The 25,634-nt window shown below is 35.3% G+C and overlaps 1 protein-coding gene across 2 annotated transcripts in view; it reads right to left on the bottom strand.

Annotated features, from left to right (window-relative positions):
* PDE4D (phosphodiesterase 4D) overlaps positions 1-25,634 on the bottom strand; it is a 1,222,901-nt gene that overhangs the window by 935,829 nt on the left and 261,438 nt on the right. The gene's annotated exons all lie outside the window — the stretch shown is intronic.

The following is a 25,634-nucleotide window of genomic DNA, read 5'->3' as shown; positions in this document are numbered from 1 at the left end:
AGAGGTGATAGACTCAAGCTCTAGAATGAAATTTTTGAACATGACCAGTTTGAGAATTTGTTTTGCTTGACTTCTTATTTGGTCCAAGAGATTTTTTTATTTTGTCTTGTTTTCCCTTTGGGAATGGGGAAAGGTGAGAGGGGAAAAAATCAATACTTTTTAATTGAAAAAAAAAAACCAAAATAAGTTTAATACAAGAAACAAATTCCTTTGCATTAAGATTCTGTGTTCTACAGACCCTGGTTAGAATGCAAACAACCCATTAGCACCCATTACAAGTTTACCACATTTAGTTTATCAGATTAGCCAACCACTTCACACTGGGCCCTAAGGCAATGGGACACAGTCCAGGCAAATCTGATCTGGAATTGGAGTCAGAAAAGACCAGAGAGAAGATGGGATCAGACTGGGGTACAATGTGGGGTTCCCGTGGAGCTTTTAGATATTCCTGAGAACTACAGGTTCTGAGAAGAGGGGAGCACCCCAAAAGAGGATTATGCTAGAAAACGGCAAAAACATACTTTTAAAAGAAACATAATTTTGTCTGTGGCAACCCTCCTTTTTGGAATGCTTTCAAGTATGTTTATCGTTATTGGAATTGCTCTCTCTGGCTCATTGTAGTTCAAGTTCATTCCAGCTCTTGGATTCAGCACAAAGAAAGAAAATAGCCCTTGATTCTTAGTCAAACCAAGTACTACTAACTACTTATGATTCAGTCTAGTCTTTTATGACAAAATGCAGTATAATAAACAGCCAAAATTGAATTTTCAAAATCTTTGTGACATTTGTGAAATTTATGTAAAATTTACATAAAATTTATATCAATAATGTTTTTACTTTGAGTTCTACTTGGTACAAAGCTACTACTACTACTACTTTGCTAACTAATGCAACTGACTTAGAAGTTGAAGAAATGAGCTACACATTTATTAGATTTAATCCAAATTACTTAGCCTTAAACTTCAGATTTTGTGAGAGTTCAGACTCAATTAGTCCAAATGAGGTACATATATTCTTTCTGATTGATTTGTCAAGAATCATTATTAGCTTAAGAAATACTTCAGGCTTCTAGTGAAAAAATGTTAATAGATGAAAATAGTTTGGTCAACTGCTGTGAAATAAAAACATGATGTTTAGATATATTTATGAAAATTAAAATGCATTATCACTCTTTTAGAATCAGGGACTGACTTTGAGGGTGATAGAAAAAGGTAATTCAAACAAACAAATAATTGATCTTTGAATGTAAAAAGGCCTTCAGAGGTCATCTAGCCAACCCCTACTCAAATGATAAATTGAGGATGAATGATGAATATCTGTCAATCTTAAACATGGCAATTCACCCTGTGCTTGTCACAAATTATGGAAAAGAATTAACTGTTATATTCATCTATTAGCTTATTCCACTATTTTTATAGTTTTCACACTGCTTTGTGGGTTTTTTTTTTAGTTTTTAGTTTTTTTGTTTTTTGCAAGGCAATGGGGGTTAAGTGGCTTGCCCAAGGTCACACAGATAGGTAATTATTAAGCATCTGAGGGCCAAATTTGAACTCAGGTACTTCTGACTCCAGGGCTGGTGCTCTATCCACTGAACCACCTAGCCATCCCCATACCTTGTGTTTTTAACCTATATCAAATAATTTGCTTTCTCAGTGAGGGAGAGTGGGGTGGGAAGATGGGAAAGAATTTGGAACTCAAAGTTTAAAAAATAAATGTTAAAAATTTGTTTTTACACGTACCTGTAGAAAGTTAAAATAAACAAAAAAAAATCCACTTGATTTCTTGACAGCTGTAATTGATAGAAAACTTTTCTTTCTTGGAGTCAACAATAGAAGGAGAATTCAATTTAAATGAACTCAACAAGCCAGAATACCAGGTACTGTGTTAGGGCAAAACAGAAAGAATACCTGTCCTCAAGGAGTTTATATTCCATTAGGAGGCAACAGTGTGTACACTAATGTATATATTTATTTACAAATAATGCAGTTAATAGGGAATGGAGGGAAGAACAAAAAACAAAGGGAAATATGATCTTAATAAACATGTTACTTTTACCCTATTTTAGGTCAGGATGTGGGTTCTAGATCTCAAATATCCATTCAATTATTTGAGATATTATATTTTTAATTGAAAGCTTGTACTGCATATATATTTAAAACAATTACCCCAAACCTATCTCCTTTCATTTTCAAAGCTGTATTTGGGAGGGGGCCATCTGCTTCTTTGCTGCCAGAGGCAGCAATGAATGGGCATGCTTCAGAGATTTTTCCTAATATAAAAGCCTAGTTAAGTTAGTTTGGGAAACAGTTGTCATTGGCAACTTTCAGCCTTTGCAAATCAGCCAGCTCAGATCAAGTCTCATCACCTGCTTACCACCCACACAGAGACACCCAACATCACAGATTCCTCTTCCCTCAGAAATAAAGGACAAGACATGTCTTACCTACCAGTAGCCTAGAGGGGCTAACCTAGAGGGACATCCAAATTCACGCAACAGATTCCTCTAACAACAACAGCACCTTAGTTATTATTGGGTTAGAATTCCCAAGAATACCAGAATACTGTCCTAGCTATGGAATGCCATAATTCAATTCAATTAAACATTTTTTAATGCATCTACTCTTTATAAGACATTTTCCTCTGCTCTGGGAATAGAAATGAAAAACCAAGAAATTCATAAATGATGCATTAATGGTCTTATCATCCATAGTAGGTGAGATTTAGACAGTAGTACAAAATTAAGTACAATGTAAGATAGACTATAAAAAGGGCAAAAAAAGGAGCTAAGTATTTTAAGAAACATAAGTAGGGGAAGAAGGTCACTAGAGAAGGCAGCCAATAACATCGGCATTAGCTTCTATCAGGAATCCAAGAGAGGTAGTTGATGGAATCAGTCATCACAAAAAGACATCTTTTGGGATTTGACCAATGCTGGAATGTTTGCTAGACTATGAATATTTATTAAAAATATATTTTAGGGGTGGCTAGGTGGCACAGTAGATAGAGCACTAGCCTTGGAGTCAGGAATACCTGAGTTCAAATTCAGCCTCAGACATTTAATAATAACCTAGCTATGTGACTTTGGGCAAACCACTTAACCCCATTGCCTTGCAAAAAAAATACTAAAAAAATATATATTTTTGGAGGCAGTTAGGTGGTGCAGTGAATAAAGCACTGGCCCTGGAGTCAGGAGTACCTGAGTTCTAATTCAGCCTCAGACACTTAATAATTACTTAGCTATGTGACTTTGGGCAAGTCACTTAACCCCACTGCCTTAAAATAAAAATAAAAAAAAATTTTAAAAAGATTTTTGTTAGTGGATAAAATAGAGCGAAAAAGTGTTTTAGACAAATATTTACTTTTAACCTCAAATTACTGTAATGTTCATGTGAACATCTCCATCATCATCCCAGAATATTCCATGGAGTCTGTTTCACTAGTTGTGACATTAAGATATATGGTTCAATTCATCATTTTTTAAAGTAGGTTCTGACTCTTCATGACTGCATTTGGGGTTTTCTTGTCAGAGATACCAGAGTGGTTTGTCATTTCCTTCTTCAGTTCATTTTAGAGATGAGGAAATGGAGATAAGCTGGGACAAATGACTGGCTCAGGTTCATACAGATAGCACATGTTTGAGGTTGGATTTGAGTCTTCCTGCCATCAGACTCAGCACTCTATCCACTGAACCACCTAGCTGCCCAATAATGTATCTGGTTACCACAAATGAATTTAGTATGAAAAACCCTGATGTGGTATCCTCTTCCCACTTTGTTTTTGGATAGATCCAAGAAAAAGAAAATACTTTTTCTGCTATCATATTCGGAGCTGGTGTTCTATTAACCTGCAACTCATTGTTTTTTCCCCCAAGCAATAAATGACTAGTGGTCATAACACTTCATTGAGCTGACAAAATGTTTCCATGGCAAAGGTTTAATAAGTTCTAACCAATGTTCACATTTTCAAGCAAAATTTCACAGAATCCAAACAGAGCATAGCAAAATAATTTGCTCAGTCTTTTGGAGCATCTCATAATGGAATTTGACCTAGATGACATGATCTTTCCAGGTTCTGATCACATCATATGCATTATAATGGGGGAAGAGGAAATTTATGATCTGGTTATATGACAAAACTCAGAAGAGCATAATGAAATACTCTCCTCCTTGAGATCAGATTGCAGGAATAGATTTCTTCACTTCCTTCTCTTGATATTTTTATATTTCTATTATTTGTAACTGTGAGGGAATATATCAAGTTATTTTTCCATCCAGAGATCTGTATTTTGACAGGAAATTATAATAAAGATAGGCTTGTGTGTTTGTGTGTGGTGTGTGTGTGTGTGTGTGTGTGTGTGTGTATGTTTGTTAGACCCCTCTGGTAGTCAAGTGAAATCTATAGATCAGAATAATGTTTCTAAATATATGAAATAAAATATATAAAATTACAAAAAACTCTACTGATATTGAAATAGAATTATCAATTTTGATTGCAATACCCTTTGACCCCAGCAATTCCAATTCTGGCTCTATATCCAGAAGAAATTATAAAAAAAGGAAAAGTCCTACATATTCCAAAATATTCATAGCAGTTCTCTATGTAGTGGCAGAGAATTGGAAATTGAGGGAATGCCCATTGACTAGAGAATGGCTAAACAAGTTATGGTACATGAATAAGATAAAATACTATTGTTGTATAAGAAACCATAAATGGTTGGACTCTAGAGAAGCATAGAATGACTTAAGAGATCTGATGCTGAGCTAAAGGAGTAGAACCAAGAGATCAATGTACACATCAACAACAACATTGTGATATGAACAGTCTCAATAGAAGCAGCTCCTCTCAGCAGTCCAGAATGCTGGGACAACTGTATTTGACTGGCTATGGACTATATTATCCTCATACAGAGGAAGATGAACAAAACAAAACACACACACACACACACACACACACACACAGCCCTCTGAATCTGATAAATACTTTATAAAAATTATCTCTCATGTATCTCTTCCCCTTAATCCTAATTCCTCATACCAAAAATTACTAATTTGTAAACATGTTTATCAAAATATGTATGTACAATGCTAACCTGACTTTGCCACTGAGGAAAGGGTGGAAGGAAATTTTGTTATTTAAAAATATATATGTGTATATGGATGAAAATAAGTAGATAAATTTAAAATAATAAAAAATAAAAAAAAATCGATTGCATCAAATTACCAGAATAGGGAGTATTCATTAAAGTTGTTGTGCACAAATACAACCACTACAGTTAAGATTATAAGAAAGTAGAAAATGGGGAAAAATTTATAGCAAGTTACTCTCATAAAGGCCTCATTTCTCAAAAATATAGAGAACTAAGTCAAATTTCTAAGAATATGAATCATTCCACAATCGATAGGGGGGATATGATATGAATAGGCAATTTTCAGAAGAAATTAAAGTTATCTATAGTTATATAAAAATGCACCAAATCACAATTTGTAACAATGCAAATTAAAGTAATTCTAAGTTACCACGTAACATCAGTCAGATCAGCTAATATAACTGAAAAGAAAAATGACAAAGGTTGGAAGAGATGTGGGAAGATTAGGACACTAATACATTGTTGTTGGAATTGTGAACTGATTCAACCATTCTGGAGAATGATCTGGAACTATGCTGAAAGGGGTATAAAACTGCATATTTTGACCCAGGAATAGCACTACTAGATCTGTATCTCAAAGAGATTTTTTTAAAAAAGGAAAGAAACTATTTGTACAAGATATTTATAATAGCTCTTTTTGTGGTGACAAAAAATAGGAAACTGTAATAAGAAATAAAATATTAAAAAAGAAATATTATCAACATATTTTAAAAACTATTTTGTCGATTCTTGGTTGAAAATTCCCAGCATAGGGGAGCTTCTCTAGTTATAGAGGAAAATTAGAGCAATTATTTTTGTAGTACAAAGAGGGTGAAGTGAATATAGAGCCCAGCAACTGAAGATGGATGAACAAACTTTAATATATAAATGAAATGAAATAGTATTGTGCCAGAAGAAATTATAAAAAGAATGGGTTCAAATAGGACCAGAAAGGACAATGATGAATGTTGGAAGGGATGTTGGAAATCTAGGACACTATACATTGTTGGTGGAGCTATGAATTTATCCAACCTTTCTGGAGAGGAATTTGGAATTATGCCCAAAAGGCAACAAAAATATGCATACCCTTTGATCCAGCAATACCACTACTGGCTCTATATCCTGAAGAGATGATGAAAAAGGGTAAAAATATCACTTTACAAAAATATTCATAGTAGCCCTATTTGTGGTGGCAAAGAATTGGAAATTAAGTGAATGTCCTTCAATTGGGAAATGACTTAACCAATAATTGTGGCATATATATATATATATATATATATATATATATATATATATGATGTGTGTGTGTGTGTGTGTGTGTGTGTGTGTGTGTGTGTGTGTGTATGTGATGGAACACTATTGTTCTATTAGAAACCAGGAGGGATGGGAATTCAGGGAAGCCTGGAAGGATTTGTATGAACTAATGCCTCTGAGTGAGATGAGCGGAACCAGAAAAACATTGTACATCCTAAAAGCAACATGGGGGTGATGATCAACCTTGATAGACTTGCTCATTCCATCAGTGCGACAATCAGGGACAATTTGGGGGTATCTGCAATGGAGAATACCATCTGTATACAGAGAAAGAATTGCGGAGTTTGAACAAAGATCAAAGACTATTACTTTCAATTTAGAAAAAAAAACCCTATTATCTTATTATGTAATTTTTCTATCTCTTATACATTATTTTTCTTCCTTAAGGATATGATTTCTCTCTCATCACATTCAACTTAGATCAGTGCATACCCTGGAAACAAATAAAGACTAACAGACTGCCTTCTGTGGGGGGTGGAGGAAGGGAAACAAGAATAAGGGAAAAAAATTGTAAAACTTAAAATAAAATCTTTCTTAAAAAAATGGGTTCAGAGGAAATATGGAAAAATTTTATAAAATGTTACAGAGTGAAATGAGTAGAACCAGGACTACAATGTATACAATAACAACATTATAAAGACTATAGAATTCTGATGGCAGTGATCAGCAATTATTCCAAAGTAATGGTATTAAGGAATGTTAGCTGCTTCCTAAAATATAATTAATCATTCAAGTATAAAATAAGACATGCATTTTTGTAATGGACAATATGAATATTTTTGGTTTGTCTATATATATTTATTTACTACAAGGGTTTTGCTTTTCTTTTTTCTCAAGTTGGAAACATAATAGGATGGAAAAAATAAATACTTATTAAATAAAAATGTAATAAAAACTGAAGAGATTATTATATCATAAAATGTAAACCTTTTGCCAGGTGGTGCATAAGCTTCTGCTAACAGTGTGACTAAATGAGGACTGTTGAAAGTATTAAATATTTTCACTGGCAAAATTTAGCATATTGTAAAATATTTTCCCAATTTAAACACAACAACTTTAATGAATACTTCCTATTCTGGTAATGTAGGGAATGATATTCCATTTTGTCCAATAATAACTCCTTAAATTTACTTAAATCTTTTAATACTACATTTGACTTATGTCATATATTTACAAGTGAAACATAACATAGAAACATATTCATGTCTGAGCAACTACTTCTGTATGATTTTAAGGTATGAATAAAAAAGTCTCAATTTCTGTTCTATATCTTTTGCCAAAAAAGAAAAAGATAGACAGTTTCATCTTTTTTTTTTTTTTTTTTAGATTTTGCAAGGCAATGGGTTTAAGTGGCTTGCCCAAGGCCACACAGCTAGGTAATTATTAAGTGTCTGAGGCCAGATTTGAACTCAGGTACTCCTGACTCCAAGGCTGGTGCTCTATCCACTATGCCACCTAGCCGCCCCTGACAGTTTCATCTTTTATGTTTGTTCAGATTTAGGGGCAAGGAAAGGATCCTTAGCCAGACACCCTGAGTTGAAATCCTGGTTCTTCTACTTACTACCTATATGAACTAGGCAAATTACTTACCTTTTCTATGTCTCAGTTTCCTCAAATGATGTTTGCATACTGTTTTGATAGCCAACATGTTATATACAATATCCTTTACAATGAATCAGTCAATGACTAGAAGAACTTTATAAAATTCTATTATAATGCAGGTTTCTGTTTTCATTAATAATAAGAGAAATGCAAATTATAACTCTGAGGTACCACCTCACATATCTCAGACTGGCTAATATGACAAAAAGGGAAATGATAAATGTGAGAGAGGATATGGAAAAACTGGAACACTAATGCACCATTGGTGGAGTTGTGAACTGATCCAACTATTCTGGAGAGCAATTTGGAACCATGTCCAAAGGATAACACTGTGCATGCTCCTTGATCCAGAAATACTACTATTTCCAAAAAGATCACAAAAAAGAGAAAAAAGACCCACGTGTACAAGAATATTTATAGCAGCTCTTTTTGTGATGGCAAAGAATTGGAAACTGAGGGGATGATTATCAGTTAGGAAATGCATCAACAAGTTGCAGATTTTCTTAAATAATATGATCAAGTTCTTCCCCTATACTTGCCTGCTCCAGTTATTTATAGCAAATTTTCAGAAAGTCTCTCACTGGAAATGCAAAGAATAGGAGAGACTTGGAAAGAGCAGAAAAAAAGAGAATCAAAGTTCATATCTGAACAAGAATCCCTCTACAACATATTACAACATGCATCTTACGCTGGAAAATCTTAAATGGGGGCGGCTAGGTGGCATAGTGGATAGAGCACCGACCTTGGAGTCAGGAGTACCTGGGTTCAAATCTGGTCTCAGACATTTAATAATTACCTAGCTGTGTGGCTTTGGGCAAACCACTTGCCTTGCAAAAACCTAAAAAAAAAAAAATCTTAAATGAAAAGAAACTCCCATTTCTTGAAACTTCTGCTCTGATGAATAGAAGTGTTTTTTTCTTATATCAAGGCTATTTTTATTTCTTGGCAATTTCCACCCATTACTCCATTTCTCCCTTCCCTCCTACCTCCCAGCTAAGCAGAATTAATTCAATCTTTGTTTCTACTTGATAGTCCTTCAACTACTTTCATCTACCTAAACTCACTAATTTTATTTTATTGTCTAAATATCTCCAATTTCTTCAACTTACAAAAAAAAATGCAGACTTTGTCATCACCCTGGTTACATTCCACTGGATTCTCTCTAGTATGTTCCGTGTTCTTCCTAAGATGTGCTATCTAGACCTGAACATTACACTCCCACAACATATACTCACTTCACTATAGAGATGGGAGGTAATTTTCACTTTCCTATTATATCATGTAGCCAGGCATCTTATAGCAAAAGAGTACTACAAGGTGAAAAAATCTCAAATGTCTTTCTATGTCAGTAATATCCTATCATCCTTCAGATGCAAAAATGACTTTATTTACTCAGTTTGTGAAATGTCTTTTTTTATTCTTCTGACAATTATGATTCGTTCTGCCAATGTGTTGATAGACATTTGACCTACACTCAGTAAGAGTTTCAGGACTTGTGCTGACTTCTGAGAATACCAAAAATGTTAGACTAAAACAAAGACATTCCCTTCTCTCAAGGAGCCTAATGGGGGAGACAATATGCAAGAAAAATGTACATTTAAGATATATTCAAGTTAAATTAAGGAAATACACTCTGTTTGACATTCCCTCATCCCCAATATACATGAATTTAAGGCATAGTCTCAAGTCAAGAAGATTTATCTTATGGAATTCAAATCTAGTCTTGAATATTTACTAGTTGGGGGATCCTGGACAAGTCAATTAACCCTATTTGTCTCAGTTTCCACATCTTTCAAATGAGTTGGAGAAGGAAATGGCAAACCAATTAAATATCTCTGCCAAGAAAATCTCAGAGTGGGACAAGGAAAAGAAAAGTGGGACATGAACAAGAAATACATGAATTCTGTAGAATAGGGGGTTTTTTGGACACAAATTTTACTAACCTCACCTTTGACCTTATTAGGATCATACTAAAAAAAAGTTCCTGCATTTTTAAAAATACTGTGTGTTATGGTAGTAGAGCACTGAATGGGGCTTCTAGTCCTGACTGTCACTCACTAGCTTGTAGAACCTTGTAGGCTTCAGTTTTCCTGTTTGAAAATAATGGGAAGGTTAGACCAGATCTCTTTTAATTCTATAAGCAATTCATAAGAGTTAGTGGTGAATTATTAAATAAAATGCTATTGCAATGTTTAAATGGAAAAGGAAAACAGGGTGTTGCCATAGGAAAAAAACTTTGGCTTTAGAGTTTGAGGCCTTAAATTGAATCTTGGTTCTATGAGTTACTACAGGTGTGATACTAAGCATCTCACTTATATACTCTGAGTCTCTCAGTTTCCTCATCTCAAAAAAGAAAGAAACTGGACTATATGATCTCTAAGATCTTTCTACTTCTTTGATGATAAAAAGCCAATTAGTTTGATATGGATCTGAAAAACCAATGACTCAGGAGGACTGTAAAATCAGACAAAGAATCAGATTAATAGCCTACAAATCCAGAAAAAGCTTCCTAAACCAATTGTGTTCAACATCAGATTTAATTAATAATTATTTGGACAAAGCACTGTGTTAGGTCCTTAAGGGCCCTAAAGATCAATAAGATCTCCAGCCCTTGAGAAGTTGATAATCCAAAAAGGGAGATAGCAGTAGCACATAATTTACTATAAAGGAAATACAACAAAAGGAGCACATATGAGAGATACAAGCAAATACTCTGAGAACTTTTAGGAGATGGCAATCACTTCTAGTGGCAGCTCAGTGTCACAGTGGTGAAAGTACTGGACTTGGAATCAGGAAAATTCACTTTTCTTAGTTCAAACTGACCTCAAAAATTTCCTAGCTGTGTGACTTGGTGTAAGTCTACTTGCCTCAGTTGCCTCATCCATAAAACAAGCTGAAGAAGGAATGGCAAAGCACTCCAGTATCTTGGTCAAGAAAACCCATAAATGGGACCATGAGGAGCTGGACATGCCTAAATGATAACAAACCACTTCTAATTAGCAAGAGCAGGGGAAGGATTTTAGGAAGAGGTGCAGAGGTGGATCTTGAAACATGGGATTTCAAAAACTTCAATTAGCTTCAGGACAGTCTAAACAGAGTAGCCTGGTAGATGAAGTCCTCTGTAATCTTTTCAATTTTAACCTACCAACTAACACAAACCCCTATGTCCAGTCATTCAAATCTTGCTTTCCCTTATTATATTGTGCTGACTTTTAACTTCAAGGTTTCATTTATACTGTCCCTCAATAAATTAGCATTTATTAAGCCCTAATCCATATCAGACATCGTGTGAAGCCTTTAGATAGAAGTGCAAAAACTGAAACAGAAAAAAATATCTATCTTTTGCCTCTTTACTTATTCAAATTATATTCCAGTTTTGTCTTGTTCTAAATGGGATTCCCCCCCCCAAACTGTTGAACATTTCATTCCAAGTGTTTTCTTCTTTCTACAAATTTTCTAGGATTTATAGTCTGTATTGTTTGATCATTTAAATATCGCTTTGTTAGTTAATTGTTTATTTGTGTTGGAACTGGTTTTCCTAAGTAGATTCAAAACCTCTTGAAATTTTGGTCCCAGTTAACCTTTTTTTTTTTTCCATAGACCCCTTTGGCAGTTTGTTGAGACCTATGGGAGTCTTCTCAGAAAGGAAAAAAAAAGGTTTTAAATAATTGAAGGAAATGCTAAGTTTCAGTTAGAGATTATAGAAAAAAAATTGTAATTTTTTTCTCCATCCAAAGGTCATGGACCCCCTAAAATCTAAGCATGGACCCCTTGGTGGGAGTCTATGAACTTCAAGTCAGAAAGCTCTGCTGTAGATATTAGTTTAGATATCTCTTAGTTTAGTTAGTTTAGATACCTCTTAGTATCTAGCACATTATCAATCACAACAGGTATATGTTGTCTTATCTTCTGGGGCACAGAATAAGACAATTCCCATTCCCGAGGTTTTTATATTCTCTCCTCTCCATCAAGATTTTCCAGTCAGATGCTTCATTCCTTAGATTGTTCTTAAAGAGATGACAGGCAAAGCAGGTATGCTAATAATACAGTATTGTCTTACCTTCCCATGTGAGCATGTATTAATGTTAACAGGGTCTTCTCTCTGGTCATATAGTATTTCTGATTTATCTTGTATATATCTTATTTGTACATAGTTATTTGAAATTGTCAGCCCCACTCGACTCTAAGCTTGTTGAAGTCAGGGACTGTTCTTTTGCCTTTCTTTTTGGGTCTTCAACATTAAACACAATTCCTGAAATTTAATAGTATTTATTGAGAAATTCCAGTGACTGGAACTTGAGGTACTAGTAATCAGTAACAGAACCTATTCTCTTTGCCCCCATGGCTCTCCTTGATTAGGCACAATTAATTGTCTAATTTTGCCTCTCTAAAATCTAAACCTGTTCCCCTTCAATATCCTCAATTGAAGGGATAAAATTGTTGACTAACATTCTAATGGTGTCCTACCATTTGCTCTTGAATATTACGAATTCTTTTACCTTGGGGTAAAATTTTAGCATTTCTTTCTTGTCTATGTCTCTTCCTTATCAATCAAGTATTCAACAAATATTTATTAAGCACCTACTATGTGACAGATCCTGTACTGTTCCTTCATTTGCTTATCTTATTCTGAGCATTTTTGGATGTATGAAATGGAGGGTATTACACGATCAATTTATTATATATTTTAAAAGAATAACAAGTTGTACCTAATATATTTGTAGTTTCATGAGCAATCATCTATTTATTATTCCATTGTTATCAAAATGCTTGTTTTATTTCATAAATTTAAAATAAAATGAATGCATTATAAAAGAAACGTGAGGGGTATTAGAGAAAATCTTAATTTACATCTAATTGGAAATAAAAAAGAAGATGGTATATGGAGATTTTCTTCATGGGGATAAATGCAATGTGGTTGATGCTATTATCTGAGGCACTAGTTGAAAAGTATAACCTATAAAAATAGTCTATACTAAAAGTGACTTGTTTGAGTGCATAGGAGACTTCCTGCCAAAGGGAAGAGGAGATGAATTTGGGAGAAAAAATGAATTCTGGAGTTTTAAGAAAGCATGTGATAATTTCCTCCCATTAGCCACAGCAGTGGACAAGGAAAGGTATGTAGAAAAAGGAGTGGACTTGTTCTTTTTGTTAGGAAGAACCAGGAACAATGAATTAGTGAAGAAGCAAAATAAGCTTTTTTTTTTTCAGGAAAAACTTCCAAAGGTAAGAACTATCCATGGGTAGAATGGGCTTTGCAAAGTTGGGATGAGGAAGGAGGTTCTCTCTCAATGGACCTTTTCAAGACAAGACTTGATAATCATTTGTTAAGTGTGTTGTAGTGAGAATTCTCTTTCAGGGTATGAATTGAACCAAATGACCCTAGAGGTAAAGTTCTGAAATCTAAAATGCTGTGATTCTGTGTTTCAATAAGATTCCTCAAAGTAATTTCAAGGGGCTTAATTTTGTTCATGTTTATAAAGGAAGATCATTCTAAATCAGTCATTAATTAATCCATTAAAGTATGTGTAAACAATAGTCTAAATGGACAGAATGACGTGAGTGAGTGCTTCTAGCTAACCAGTTCTTCCTGACTGAAAGGGAAACAGAAGGTAATATAAATCTTATGTGCCCTGGCTGAGGGATATAGGGAAGGACACAGAATGAAGCAGGTTGAAACATGAGTCTTTCAAAAACCTGTTTTTTGTGGTAAATCTGATGCCAACATCTACGTTTGTGAACTAATCCATTTTTAAACCAGTATTTCAAAATACATTGGATAACATTATTAAGAGCAAGAAACATACACAATACCCTGCAACTGATGATATGTGAGAGACAGCATGGGGTGATGGACAGTAAGAGGAAGACTTGGGGATCTAATCTTGCCTCTGACAACATGGGATGTGTGACTTCAGACAGTTTGCTTAACTTTCCACTGCTCAAGGGAACTTTTTAAGTCTATAGTTACAGACAAATTATAAATGTGTTTTGGTCAAAGGAATTGGTTACATTGGGGATAGGGGGTGAGATAGGAGTTAACTCCCTGTATCAAAGAAATTGAAAGGGGAGGTATGGTTAGGATTCAATGTCTTCAAATATTTTAAGAATTACAACAATACCAATTAGTTTTGTTCTACTTGACCCAGAAGGAAGAACTAGGAGAAACCAGTAGAAGATGAAAAAAATTAAAAAAAAAAAGTAATTCAAGGCTTGTTGTCAGGGGCAAGGGTAAAAAACAACAAACAAAAATGTCAGAAAGCTCTACTTTTTCACAATTAGTGCTAACCAAAAGTGGATGACTAACCAAAAGTGTGGGAGGTAATACGTTCTTCTACTTGCAAAGTAAATTCTAAAGAGGAAATCACATCATGTATTGAATTGAAATCAATATATGTAATTGATCTATTAGTGGACTCCAAGGTCCTTTACTACTCTGAAATTCTTGATGATGTTAATTTTTTTAAAAAAATAGTTTTTCTAATTACAAATAAAAGTAGTTTACAACATTCAATTTTGTAAGATTTTGAGTTCTACATTTTTCTCCCTCTCTTCCTTCCCTCCTCCACCCTTGATATTGAGTAATTTGATAAAGGTTGCACATGTGTAATCATGTTAAACATATTTTCATATTAGTCATGTTCTGAAAGAAAAAATCAGAACAAGGGGAAAACCATGAAAAAGTAAAAAAGCATAAAACAAATTTTATAAAATGAAAACAGTATACTTTGGTCTGCATTGAGAATCCATAGTTCGTTCTCTGGATGTGGATGGCATTTTCCTTGATGATGTTAATTTTGAAGAGGATTCTTTTTTTAATGAGACAGTTGTAGGTAAATATCAATATGGTATAACATGTGAGGAAGACAAAGGATGAAAATCTACCCCATTTCTCATCAACTAAATACTGAACAGTGCCTGAAATATCCTTTTAGGACAGTGGCCATCTTCAAGAGAACTGACACTCAGAAGTAAATTGCTGTAGGAATTTCACAAGACCATAGAATTTAAAATTGGAAGGTACCTCTGCTGTCATATTATTCCAATATATGTGTGTGTGTGTGTGTGTGTGTGTGTGTGTGTATGTGTGTGTGTGTGTATGAGGAATCCCTACTATAACATAAAGAATAAATGACCATCCAATTTATATTTGAAAATCTCCAGTAGGGGGCAGCTAGATGGAACAGTGGATAGCATACTGACCCTTGAGTCAGGAGGACCTGAGTTCAAATTCAACCTCAGACACTTGATAATTAGCTGTGTGACTTTGTGTAAGTCACTTAAACCTATTGCCTTGAAAAAAAAAAGAAAGAAAAAGAGAATTCATGGTAAGGGGGGAAATTCATTACCTCCTCTGGAATTCCATTTTACATTTGGAAGCTCTAATTGTTAGAAAGTTTTTTGTTTTGCTTACTTTTCTGGCATCAAAAGGCAGATAGCTGGTGCAGTGGACAGAATGATGTACTTGAAGTCACAAAGACCTCAGTTCAAATTTGATCTCATACACTTACTATATGGAAAACCTTGGGTAAACCACTTAACCTCCATATACCTCAATTTCCTTAAAGGTAAATATCATTGTCTCCCTTGATTATTTTAAGGATCAAATGAAATAATATTTTTACGTGCTTGCAAGCCATTATTATCAAACCCCAATTCCCTGGTTCAATTAATAATTAGAGGGTCCAGTTTTGAGAGCAATCAGCAGATATATTATTTTAAGATATATACTTTGAGAAACAGGTAACCACAATTAGTTTTTGTAAATCATTTACCATTTAAAGAAAACAGCTACACCCCCCAACTTTCCCAAGATATTCCTATTAGTTTTTCAGATAGATATCTAATTTCGAATGCAGCCATTTTTTTTTTCCTGGTCATAGACTAAAGTTCCATCTGCTTGAAGAAAAGTATGTGGTTTTACTCAGTGATGCAACAAACGTATTTGTTGCTGTTGACAACGGTTGTTTTCTTGATTAGATTTCATGTGGTTAGTCAGCTTATGTCATGAGAATTGTATTAAGTGGAAGAATTATGGGTCTGTTGATTGCCAGATGTGTGCAATAAAAATAGAGGAGAAAAAAGGTTGGCAGTGTTTCTCTTTGGCATAGGAGTTTTACTCTAGTCCGCATTGCACTGCACTGTCTGTGAACCATGTTGTCAATTGGTTTCCCCTTTGGCATTTTGCTATTCTCTGGAAAATACACTAGCTAGACTTGATCAACTCTACTGAGCATTTTTTAGTTCTCTTTCGTAGGTTTTATGGATTCCTGGGAACAGGGGAAATTGTGATTGGCCCTGTTATTTTACTACTAGTTACATTTAACATGCTTCTCAGAGGGAATCTTCAATGACCCATAACTGTCATCAGTCTCCAAGTGAGGATTTTTGTAAGATAAAACAGCTAGTGAACGATTTCAGCACACCAAGTTTCAAAGACTAATATGTTCAAGCTGGGGTCCATTGAACTCTAACTCTTATCTGTTAACAGTTTGGGTGAACAAGTGTTTTCCAAACACGAGATATTAAGAATATTGTAATATTTAGTTAACAGTGCTATTCCACATCCAATGAAGTATGTTTGAGGGTTCTAAATGACTGAAACTTCAGGTTCCTGAGACTGCCTGCATGATGCTGCCCTTGGAATCCTATTCTGACATCCTGCTCATTGCCTAGAGTAGAAAATAGCTTTCATAATGGGCACTTTAGACCAGGATAGTGTTTTAGACAGAAAAAAAAATCATTCCACTGACTATGAAAAAGCAAATAAGCCTATCCTCATTTTCAGACTGTGAATCACTTGCTGGCCTGTTAATGGGCAAATAAAGCCAGAAGCATGTAATTAACACATCCTCTAACAAAATGAAATAAGGCAATTGGTCAGATAAAAAGGGTCCATTGCTTAGATCATCTACAAGGCAGATAAATTTTTTTTTTAAATAGCCTTTTGGGCACCTTTTAACCCTAACTCCCTTGACTCTTCACTCTTCATTTTGCCAACTATTTACTTGACTACTCTTGCTTATATCAATGAAGGAGAATAGAGTTCCAGTCTAAGAATTATCCCAGTGAAGATAAACAAAGGAGGTGAAATAAAAAGGATTCTTAACTTTTTGTAGATAAAATGTTTTAGACAAATTCAGACTGGTAAATAATCTTCTTAGGACTATAGTTAGGATGGAGTATAAGAAGCCCTAATGATTCTACCATTAAAATATGCTCCTGCCACGTTGAAAATCAAGAACATCATTGTGCAGATGGTCAAAGTGTGGCAGGAGGTGAGTACTCCCCCCTATACAGACTGTCATTTTGTTCCTGCCCAATTCATCCAATACCTCCTCTCCCATCCTCTGCAATAATGCAGGAGTGTCCATAGAGCAAGAGTCTTTGCCTTGGATGGCACTAAATGGAGGAAGGCCTGGGGCATGGAAAGGTTCAGTCATTTTAGAGCCTGGTTGGTTACCTTCAAATATTTGGGTGTATACTTACTTTGTTAAATGGGAATTTCTGCTTTCTTATATGGAACATTTTCTTGTCATTGTGAAAGCACCAGATATTGGGACTGCTTCAAACTCCTTCCCACTGCTTAGTCCACTAGACTCTTCCCTTGCCAAGGGTCTTTTTGTAACTTGGTCTAAAATGGTTTTCCTTTTTATTTGCCTACACAGCTCAGTAAAATATTCAAGATCTTTACCAAAACAAGGGACCACTCTCATTTCAAGAAAATGTAAAACATCTTTTCCACAAAATAAACTGCCTAAAGCATGGAAATTGAACATGTCCCTTTCCTGTTCCAAAGGTTCCCCATTGCCTCTAGGGTGAAATTCCTGCTTCTCCGTTTGGCTTCAAAGTGCTTTACAATCTGAGTCTGGTTGACCTTTTATTCTTATTTCACATTAGGCTTCATCAGTCACTTTATGTTCCAGGCAAAGTAGCCTGCGTACCAGCCCCCAAACTCAGCATGCTTCCTCTGCTGCCCTTTTGCAAATGCTATCTCCCCTACCTGTAATAAACTTTCTCCCACTCTCCTCTAAAAGTCCCTTAACTTTTTTTCAATGCTAAGTTCAGGAAATAGATTTTTAAATCTATTTTAAGGTCAGGAAATAGATTTTTAAAATTTTGGTTTTTGTTTACCAAGTACCTTGTTTTGTAGGTGCTTTCATTTTGAATAAACTTTTGTTATCTTTAATTCTAATATCACCTAAATTCTCCCAATCCTCCAGTACTGTCAGTTTATTTTTATTTTTATTTTTTTAGGTTTTTGCAAGGCAATGGGATTAAGTGGCTTGCCCAAGGCCATACATTTAGGTAATTATTAAGTGTCTGAGGCCCAATTTGAACTCAGGTACTCCTGACTCCAGGGTCTGCTCTATCCACTGTGCCACCTAGCTGCCCCCAGTACTGTCCGTTTTTAATAAATATTCCCCAAATTTAATTTTTTCCTCTTGGCCATATCAACACTGACATGTTGAATCTACCTGAATATCACTCATGTGACTTTGGACAAATCATTTAATTTTCCTGAATCTCATTTTCCTCGTCTATGATTTTGGTTTGGACCTTAGAGTTCATCAGTGTAGGATGATTCTAGAGGGGGAAGCTCCCTCTACCCATACAGATAGATACCTGTCCTGTAATTTATTTTTTCCCACTCAGAGCAATACCCTGAGAGATTAAGTCCCTTATTTCAGTCCACCAGTCCAATATAGGTCATAGCTACAATGTGAATGCAGGCTTTTTTGACTCCAAGTCTGAGACTCTCTGTCCACCTCCTCTTGCTTCTTCATCAATACTGAAAGTTGGACTAAATAATCACTAAAGTTTCTTCCAGTTCTAAATCCTTTGATCTTTATTATCTCAGTCTTTGATCCCTACAACATTTCAGTACTAAATCTGGCAAGACTTGAATTTGTTCTATATATCTATACATTTGTTGTATTGTCCCAAACTTGCAGTGTAACTGGAGAAGGCATAAAAAAACCTTATTTTAAAAAAAACTTTTTTGTTGTTGCTAAATCTATAGATTTATAGTTGTATTTTTTTTAACTGACAAGTAATTAATATCACCTTTGGTGTTACCATTCAACTTAAAGAGTCAGAAGCTATTAAAATTTGATAGACTAACAGTTATTTTGTGGCCTGGAGCAAAATATCACATAGCACCATCATCATCATCATCATCATAAAAATTAATTGCATAGTCTTGTACAAATCAAATCTGGCCTTTGGGTACTTTATCAAAAAACATTGGGGCCATTCTAATGCTTCTAACTTCTAACTTATTTGCTTGCAAGTACATATTTCAGGGCCACCCATACACTATTCTACAATGAATATAAAACCATTTGTTATAGCAATAGCAATGACCTCTTCATGGTCACTGGTAGAACAGAGTAGAGTAGAGATTAACCCTGTGCCAAATCACCTACTACCAAAGTTCTGCATATATAGGGATGGTACTCAATATTGTGCAGGTCTTACACAAATCTCTATTTTAGTTAAGTTCCCACAGAAGATTTTCTTCAGTAACATTAGAATTTAGAATATGTTTCTGAATATTTATTTCTCTCTTCAATGAGTCTCAAGTGCCCTGCAAGGACAAACTTATAGGACAGGCAATAGGAAAAAAAAATAAAGGATTCACAACAGCCTACAGCCAAAAATAACCCCGTTCTCTCGTCACTGTTCCTAATCCTTCCCCAGGCACCTATGCTATAGCTTTTTTATATAGGGCTACCTAAGTTTGATACAACCCACCCATAGAGAAAATAGTTGGGATGAGTAAAAATTTAACTCCTTCCTTCACTTTTCCCTTTATACTGTGAGCTGTCTCATGACCTATTATTCCTTCCAATTTAGAGCATGAGAGTAAATTTATTCCAAACTCTGTCAGATCTGAATGCTGGTGGGAATATTTCCTATTTTTACAAGGAAGGAGTCATCTTTGAATTGAGGGTTCATGACACAGTGCTCTTCCCCAATCTCTTTGGTATGTCTTATTAGTTAACATCTCCTGTTCTGAACAGCAAAAAGTAAACTAAATGTCCACTGTTTATTACAACATTGCTAAAGATTTTTAAACAGACAGACTTAGGGAAGAGACCAGGGAGGAAGATTGAAGCAGAGAATAAAGTATGATTACTTCATCATTCTAATGGGAAAAGAGTGCTAGATTTGTAGTCAAAGGACCTGAATTCACTTCCTATCTTTGCTCTTACTAAGTGAATTTGGAAAAGTGAGTTGACCTTCCTGTTCCTCATTTTCCTAAGAGGTTCAACTTGATGGCCTCTGGGTTCCTAAAAGCTTTAGGTCCTAAGAAAGCTACAACCCCAATAAACAAAAGGCTGCAAAACAAAGCTTACCTCTTAGTAACACTTAGACTCTACTATGCAAATTTTTTCTTTTGCTATGCTGAATAGAGCAATTCATCCAAACAATTAAATAACAAACATTTATTAAACCATTACTGTTTGCTGGGCACTACTTGCTAGACACAAGGACAATTATGAAATAATTCTCTTATCTGGGAGTAAAAAACTGACCCTTTTCTTGCAAAAGAGTAGATCCCACACTGAGCTTCATATCTGGCCAAGCTTGGAATATAGAAGACATGATTAATATCTTCAGTGTGCAGAGGATAGAGCTGAGTAGACTTGGAGTCTACATGGGATCTCTCTCTCTCTCTCTCTCATCTATGTATCTATCTACATATATTCAGGTAAACATAATTTATAGAGGTTATTTTCAATATATGTGTGTGTTTGTAAAGAGCTGGAATTTTCCAATAGTCCATGAAGTTGGATGACTCAAATGCTATTTTACTTGAGTAATAGAACATTAGAACTGAAGGGACCTTGGAGATTATGTAATCAAAACCCTTTATTTTAAATTTTGAAATTGAGGCCCAGAGAAGGTTAAATGACTTGGTCAAGATTCTATAACTAATTAAAGAACCTAGGTCTTTGGCATTTTATCATATTATCTTATCCACTGGTAAATTTGAGAGAGAGAAAAAAATACAATGTTTACATTTTCAGATGGTTCATCTTGTCCTAAGAGATTATCTGCTTGACCTTGAATTGTCTGTTCACCTGCTGGGCCTTAGTCTATAAAATGGATAAATTGGACTAGCTGCTTTTAAGGTCCTTTTCAGTTCTAAATTCTATGATCTATAATGACCATGGAGGTTAAGGAACTCCAGAAAGCATTTTTCTACTTCATTCATGATGGTTGATGCCCAGATTCATGCATTGTCCTTGAAGTGCTCAGCACCACATTAAATGCTATGGAGATAAGGAGTCCAAATGGAGGGGGAGTATGGGAAAGGTACTATAATAATACATTGGAGTTTATAGAGGACTACAAACAGGATGGTGAAGGGCCTCTCTTACCCTCTTTCCAGACAACCTACCTGCCCATGACTGTGCAAAAATAGAATCAAAGCAGAGTTGGGAATTCAATTAAGTCTCTAAAAACTGCCACCAAAAAGGGAGTTAATGTTTTTTGCAAGTGCTTCAGCCCAAGTACCTAGTCCTTGCCTGGAGGACACATCAGTGGTTAAATTCAGAAGAATAAACTTTACACTTGATCTTAGCCAAAGGCAAAGAAGCCAGGAAAACAATAATGGGAGTTCCCAGAGCTACCAGAGAAACACAAAACCTCTTGGCAAAACCTGCAAGATGGATTCTTGTTCTTTTCAGAGGATGATATTGAGTCTTTTCCTCCAAATTCATAATACCAGTTTTGAGAATGAAGATCTTGTCCTACTGATTCTGAGAGACTTTAATATTGTGACCTTGCTCTGTCAACCACCAGACATCTACTATCTAAAAGCTTTAAGAAATAAAAAAGAGTTTCTATTACCCAAACACTCATACACACACATTGAATATTACCTAATACTCAATAGCATTCTTCAAACTCATCTATTAAGTATTTATTGAATCCATCCCATACAGTTAATTCAATCCAATCCAGCAAGCTTTTAATAAGAATTTATTATGTATCAGACACTGTGCTAGATGCTGGGGATATAAAGAAAAAAGGAAATAATGATGATGATGATAACTAGCATATATAAAGGTTTACTATAAGCCAGGCTCTATGTAAGTATTATTAAATATTATCTCATTTGAACCTCACAATAAACATTTGAAGTAGATATTATTCCCATTTTACAGGTTAGAAAACAGAAACAAAGGTTAAATGGCTAAGTGTCTAAGGCTGAAAATCAAGTGCTTTATCCACTAGGTCATCTAACTACCTCTACCTTAGGGAGCTTACAATTCAGCTTTTCTAGCTGATAAGTACAGTCTGCCTGGTGCTATGGGGAAACTTAGAAGCATAATACCTAGTCCCTTTCCCCAAGAAACTTTTAATTGAGTTGGACTGATAAGACAGGAAAAATGAAGGGTTATTACAAAAGATATGATCAAGGCAGATTATTTGTGAATCAGTGTTAACATAATAAGTGGTGTAAGTTCTGAAGAAAAAGAGATTCTGTAAACTAGCTTCATAGATGAATTGAGCCTTAAGTTGGATCTGTAAAGATGGGCATACTTTGGATAGTCAGAGAGGAGGGACTTTCAAGAAGGGGTAATAGACTCAGAAGACTGTTTCAATCAAAGAAGTATTTATTAAATACCTACTCTAGGTAAGATATGGCACTATGGTTAGGTAAACAACGATAAAAATGCAAACCAGTCCCTATATTCAAAAAGCTGACCTCGGATCTACAGTCTTCTCTCTGACGGAGTGAAGTAGATACAAAGTAATTTAAAGAGGAAGTCAACTAAGAGAATCAAGAAGACATAGATTATAAGAGCAAGAGAAGAAGATAAGTTTAAAGATAAAAGAGGAAAAGCAGAATAAGACAGTGCCTCAAAAACCAAGTAGGTAGAGATTTTCAAGTCGGGTATGATCAAGGGTGTCAATGACAACAGAGTCTCTCTCTCTCTCTCTCTCTCTCTCTCTCTCCCCCCCCCCCCAACAAATATCTTGTTGTTCAACAGAAACCTTGGATTTTGTTATTGATCACCATTGCTGACTTTTGAGAACATTGTTGCTTTGCAATGGTGGGGAGTGAAGACAAATTGCAAGGGAATAAAGATGGGGGGAATGGAGACAAATTCAAAGTCATACCTTTAAGCATTTGGAATACTAAGACTCAATATTCACAGCTACTCAGTAAGATTAGGAAGCTGATTGTAGAAAATATACCCTATCTCTATCTAATAAACACAATAATCATATCTGACCAAATGTGTATATATATATATATATATATATATACACATATATATGTGTGTGTGTGAATATGTTTATATATGTGAATATATGTGTATCTCTCTCTATCTATCATTTATCAATCTATCCATTCACACATAGGATTCCATACCTAAATTTCTTCACCCCTTCAATGACAGGAGGGAAATGCATTTTCTTAATTCTTCTCTGGGTTCAAATACGGTCATAACAATTGTATAGCCTTTGGCTTCATTTTATTGATCTTTCCATTTCCATTGTTAAATGACTATATCAATACCAAAGAACTCACCATTGTGAATTCTGTCTCCAGCAATGAAGAGTACCAACCCCCTACAACCTGGCAAGTCAACAACATTTATTAAGAACCTAATATGTGTTAGCCACTGTCCTAGGTTCTGGAGATTGAAAGAAAAAAAAAAAAAGATCCTGTTCTGAAAGGAGCTTACAGTGTCATAAGTGAAATACCATGTAAACAACTAAAAAAACTATAAAATGCATAAATCAGAAATAATCAACAGAGGTCAGGAACTAGCAAAAAAGAGGATCAGGAAGGGCATCTTGTAGAAAGAGGATTTTTAGCTGAGACTTAAAGGAAGTCAGGGAAGCAGGGAGGAAGAGATAAGGAGGGAGAGAGTTACAGTTATTAGGGACAGATAGACTACTTAATCAAGAGATTGTTGGTTATGAAGAATGTCAGTGTCAAAGAGGCCATGTCACTGGACTGAAAGCTATGTGAATGGCAATAAGGTATAAAGGGAGTGGAAAGATAAAAAAGGACAGGCTGTGAAGAATTTTCAAAGTTAACAGAGAATTTTATATTTGATCCTAGAAATGATAGGGAGTGAAAGGAATTTATTGGATTTGGGAAAGTTCTAACTTGGACTTTAGGAAGATTACTTTGACAGCTGAGTGCTAGACTCCATAAGAGACTCAAAGCAAAGAGACTAACCAGAGGTGTAGTATGTAGTATGCCCAGGCATGTGGTAATGAGGCTCTGAATGAATATAGTGGCAATGTTACAGAAAAGAATGAAAATTATGCAAGAGATATGTTATATAAGTGGAACTGACAGGACTTGAAAACTAATTGACTGTGCAAAGGACTGATGGAGTAAGGATTCAAAGTTGCTGCTGCTGCTGCTGCTGCTGCTGTTTGTCCTTCATTTTCAAAGAAAAGCATGACATCAAGGGAGGTGATGCCAGAACAAGCACATGAATTGGATTTGAGTGGGGTGTGCTATGCCAAGTCACCAGTCTCACTTTCTCCTCCAGAGCCATCTGAGTCCAATGGCCAGATATGGATCAAGATGATTGGAGATGGTCCTGGATGCCAGGCAAGCAGGGTTAAGTGACTCATCCAAGGTCACACAACTAGTAAGTGTCATGTATCTGAGGCTAGATTCAGACTCCCATTCTCCTGACTCCAAGGTCAGTGGAACCTCTCCACCTAGCTGCTCTTAGAATTAAAAGTTTCTGCCTAGTTGTATACACGGTAATGAGATGGTGATAACCTTAATAGTAGTAGGAAAATTAGGAACAAGGAAAGGCTTTGGGGGGACAAAAACGATATCAGATTAGACATGTAGAATTTAAGCCAGATGTCTATATTAAATAAGACATTAATTTGGTTAGTACTTGAGAAAAGGAGTAACCAGGCTACTCAAGGAAGATTATGAACCCGTACAGGTCAGAAATGGAGCAGGTTAAGTCATACTCAAATGTTTTTTTATTCAGAGACCCTATGAACCCAGGTTCACTGTCCTAGCATGGTGAAACACTGCAGTAGGACTTTACAGAAAGATAGCTTTAATTTCTATACATGTGATATAAATATCAGAACCAGTCCCTGGATAGGAAATGGACTTCCTCTTTGCTGGATGTGTATTGTGGAATATTAGCTATTTGAGGACCAAGACAATTGTCTTTTTATATCTCTCTATTCCCAGTTCCTAGAAGTGTCTGATAAATACAGTTATCCCTTCCACATCTTGATTTTACCCATCACAGTTCCAATATTACATGGGTTGGCATAAAAAATTAAATGGAAATTTTGGGGGGGATTTTGAAGAAGCCACATACAACACATGAAGGCCAGCAGATTACACAGAAATAAAGTTTAGTAACTGAGAAATGCATAAAATATTTGAATAGTATTTCATAATATCAATCCACATTTTACAGTAAGGTCCTGTAAACATTCCATAAAAGAAAAAAGAAAAAAAATCAGACTTCTCTGTTACACAGGAAGGGTCAAAATTTTTACCTTTCCAGATCAAGTGGCCACCATGCCTCTAACTGCCTTGAAGTGGAGGGAATGACTGTAGTAG

Source organism: Macrotis lagotis, chromosome X, assembly GCF_037893015.1.
Source record: "Macrotis lagotis isolate mMagLag1 chromosome X, bilby.v1.9.chrom.fasta, whole genome shotgun sequence".
Taxonomy (NCBI): domain Eukaryota; kingdom Metazoa; phylum Chordata; class Mammalia; order Peramelemorphia; family Peramelidae; genus Macrotis; species Macrotis lagotis.
Note: the sequence above shows the minus strand (reverse complement) of the source record. Positions and strands in the feature narration are given on the sequence as shown.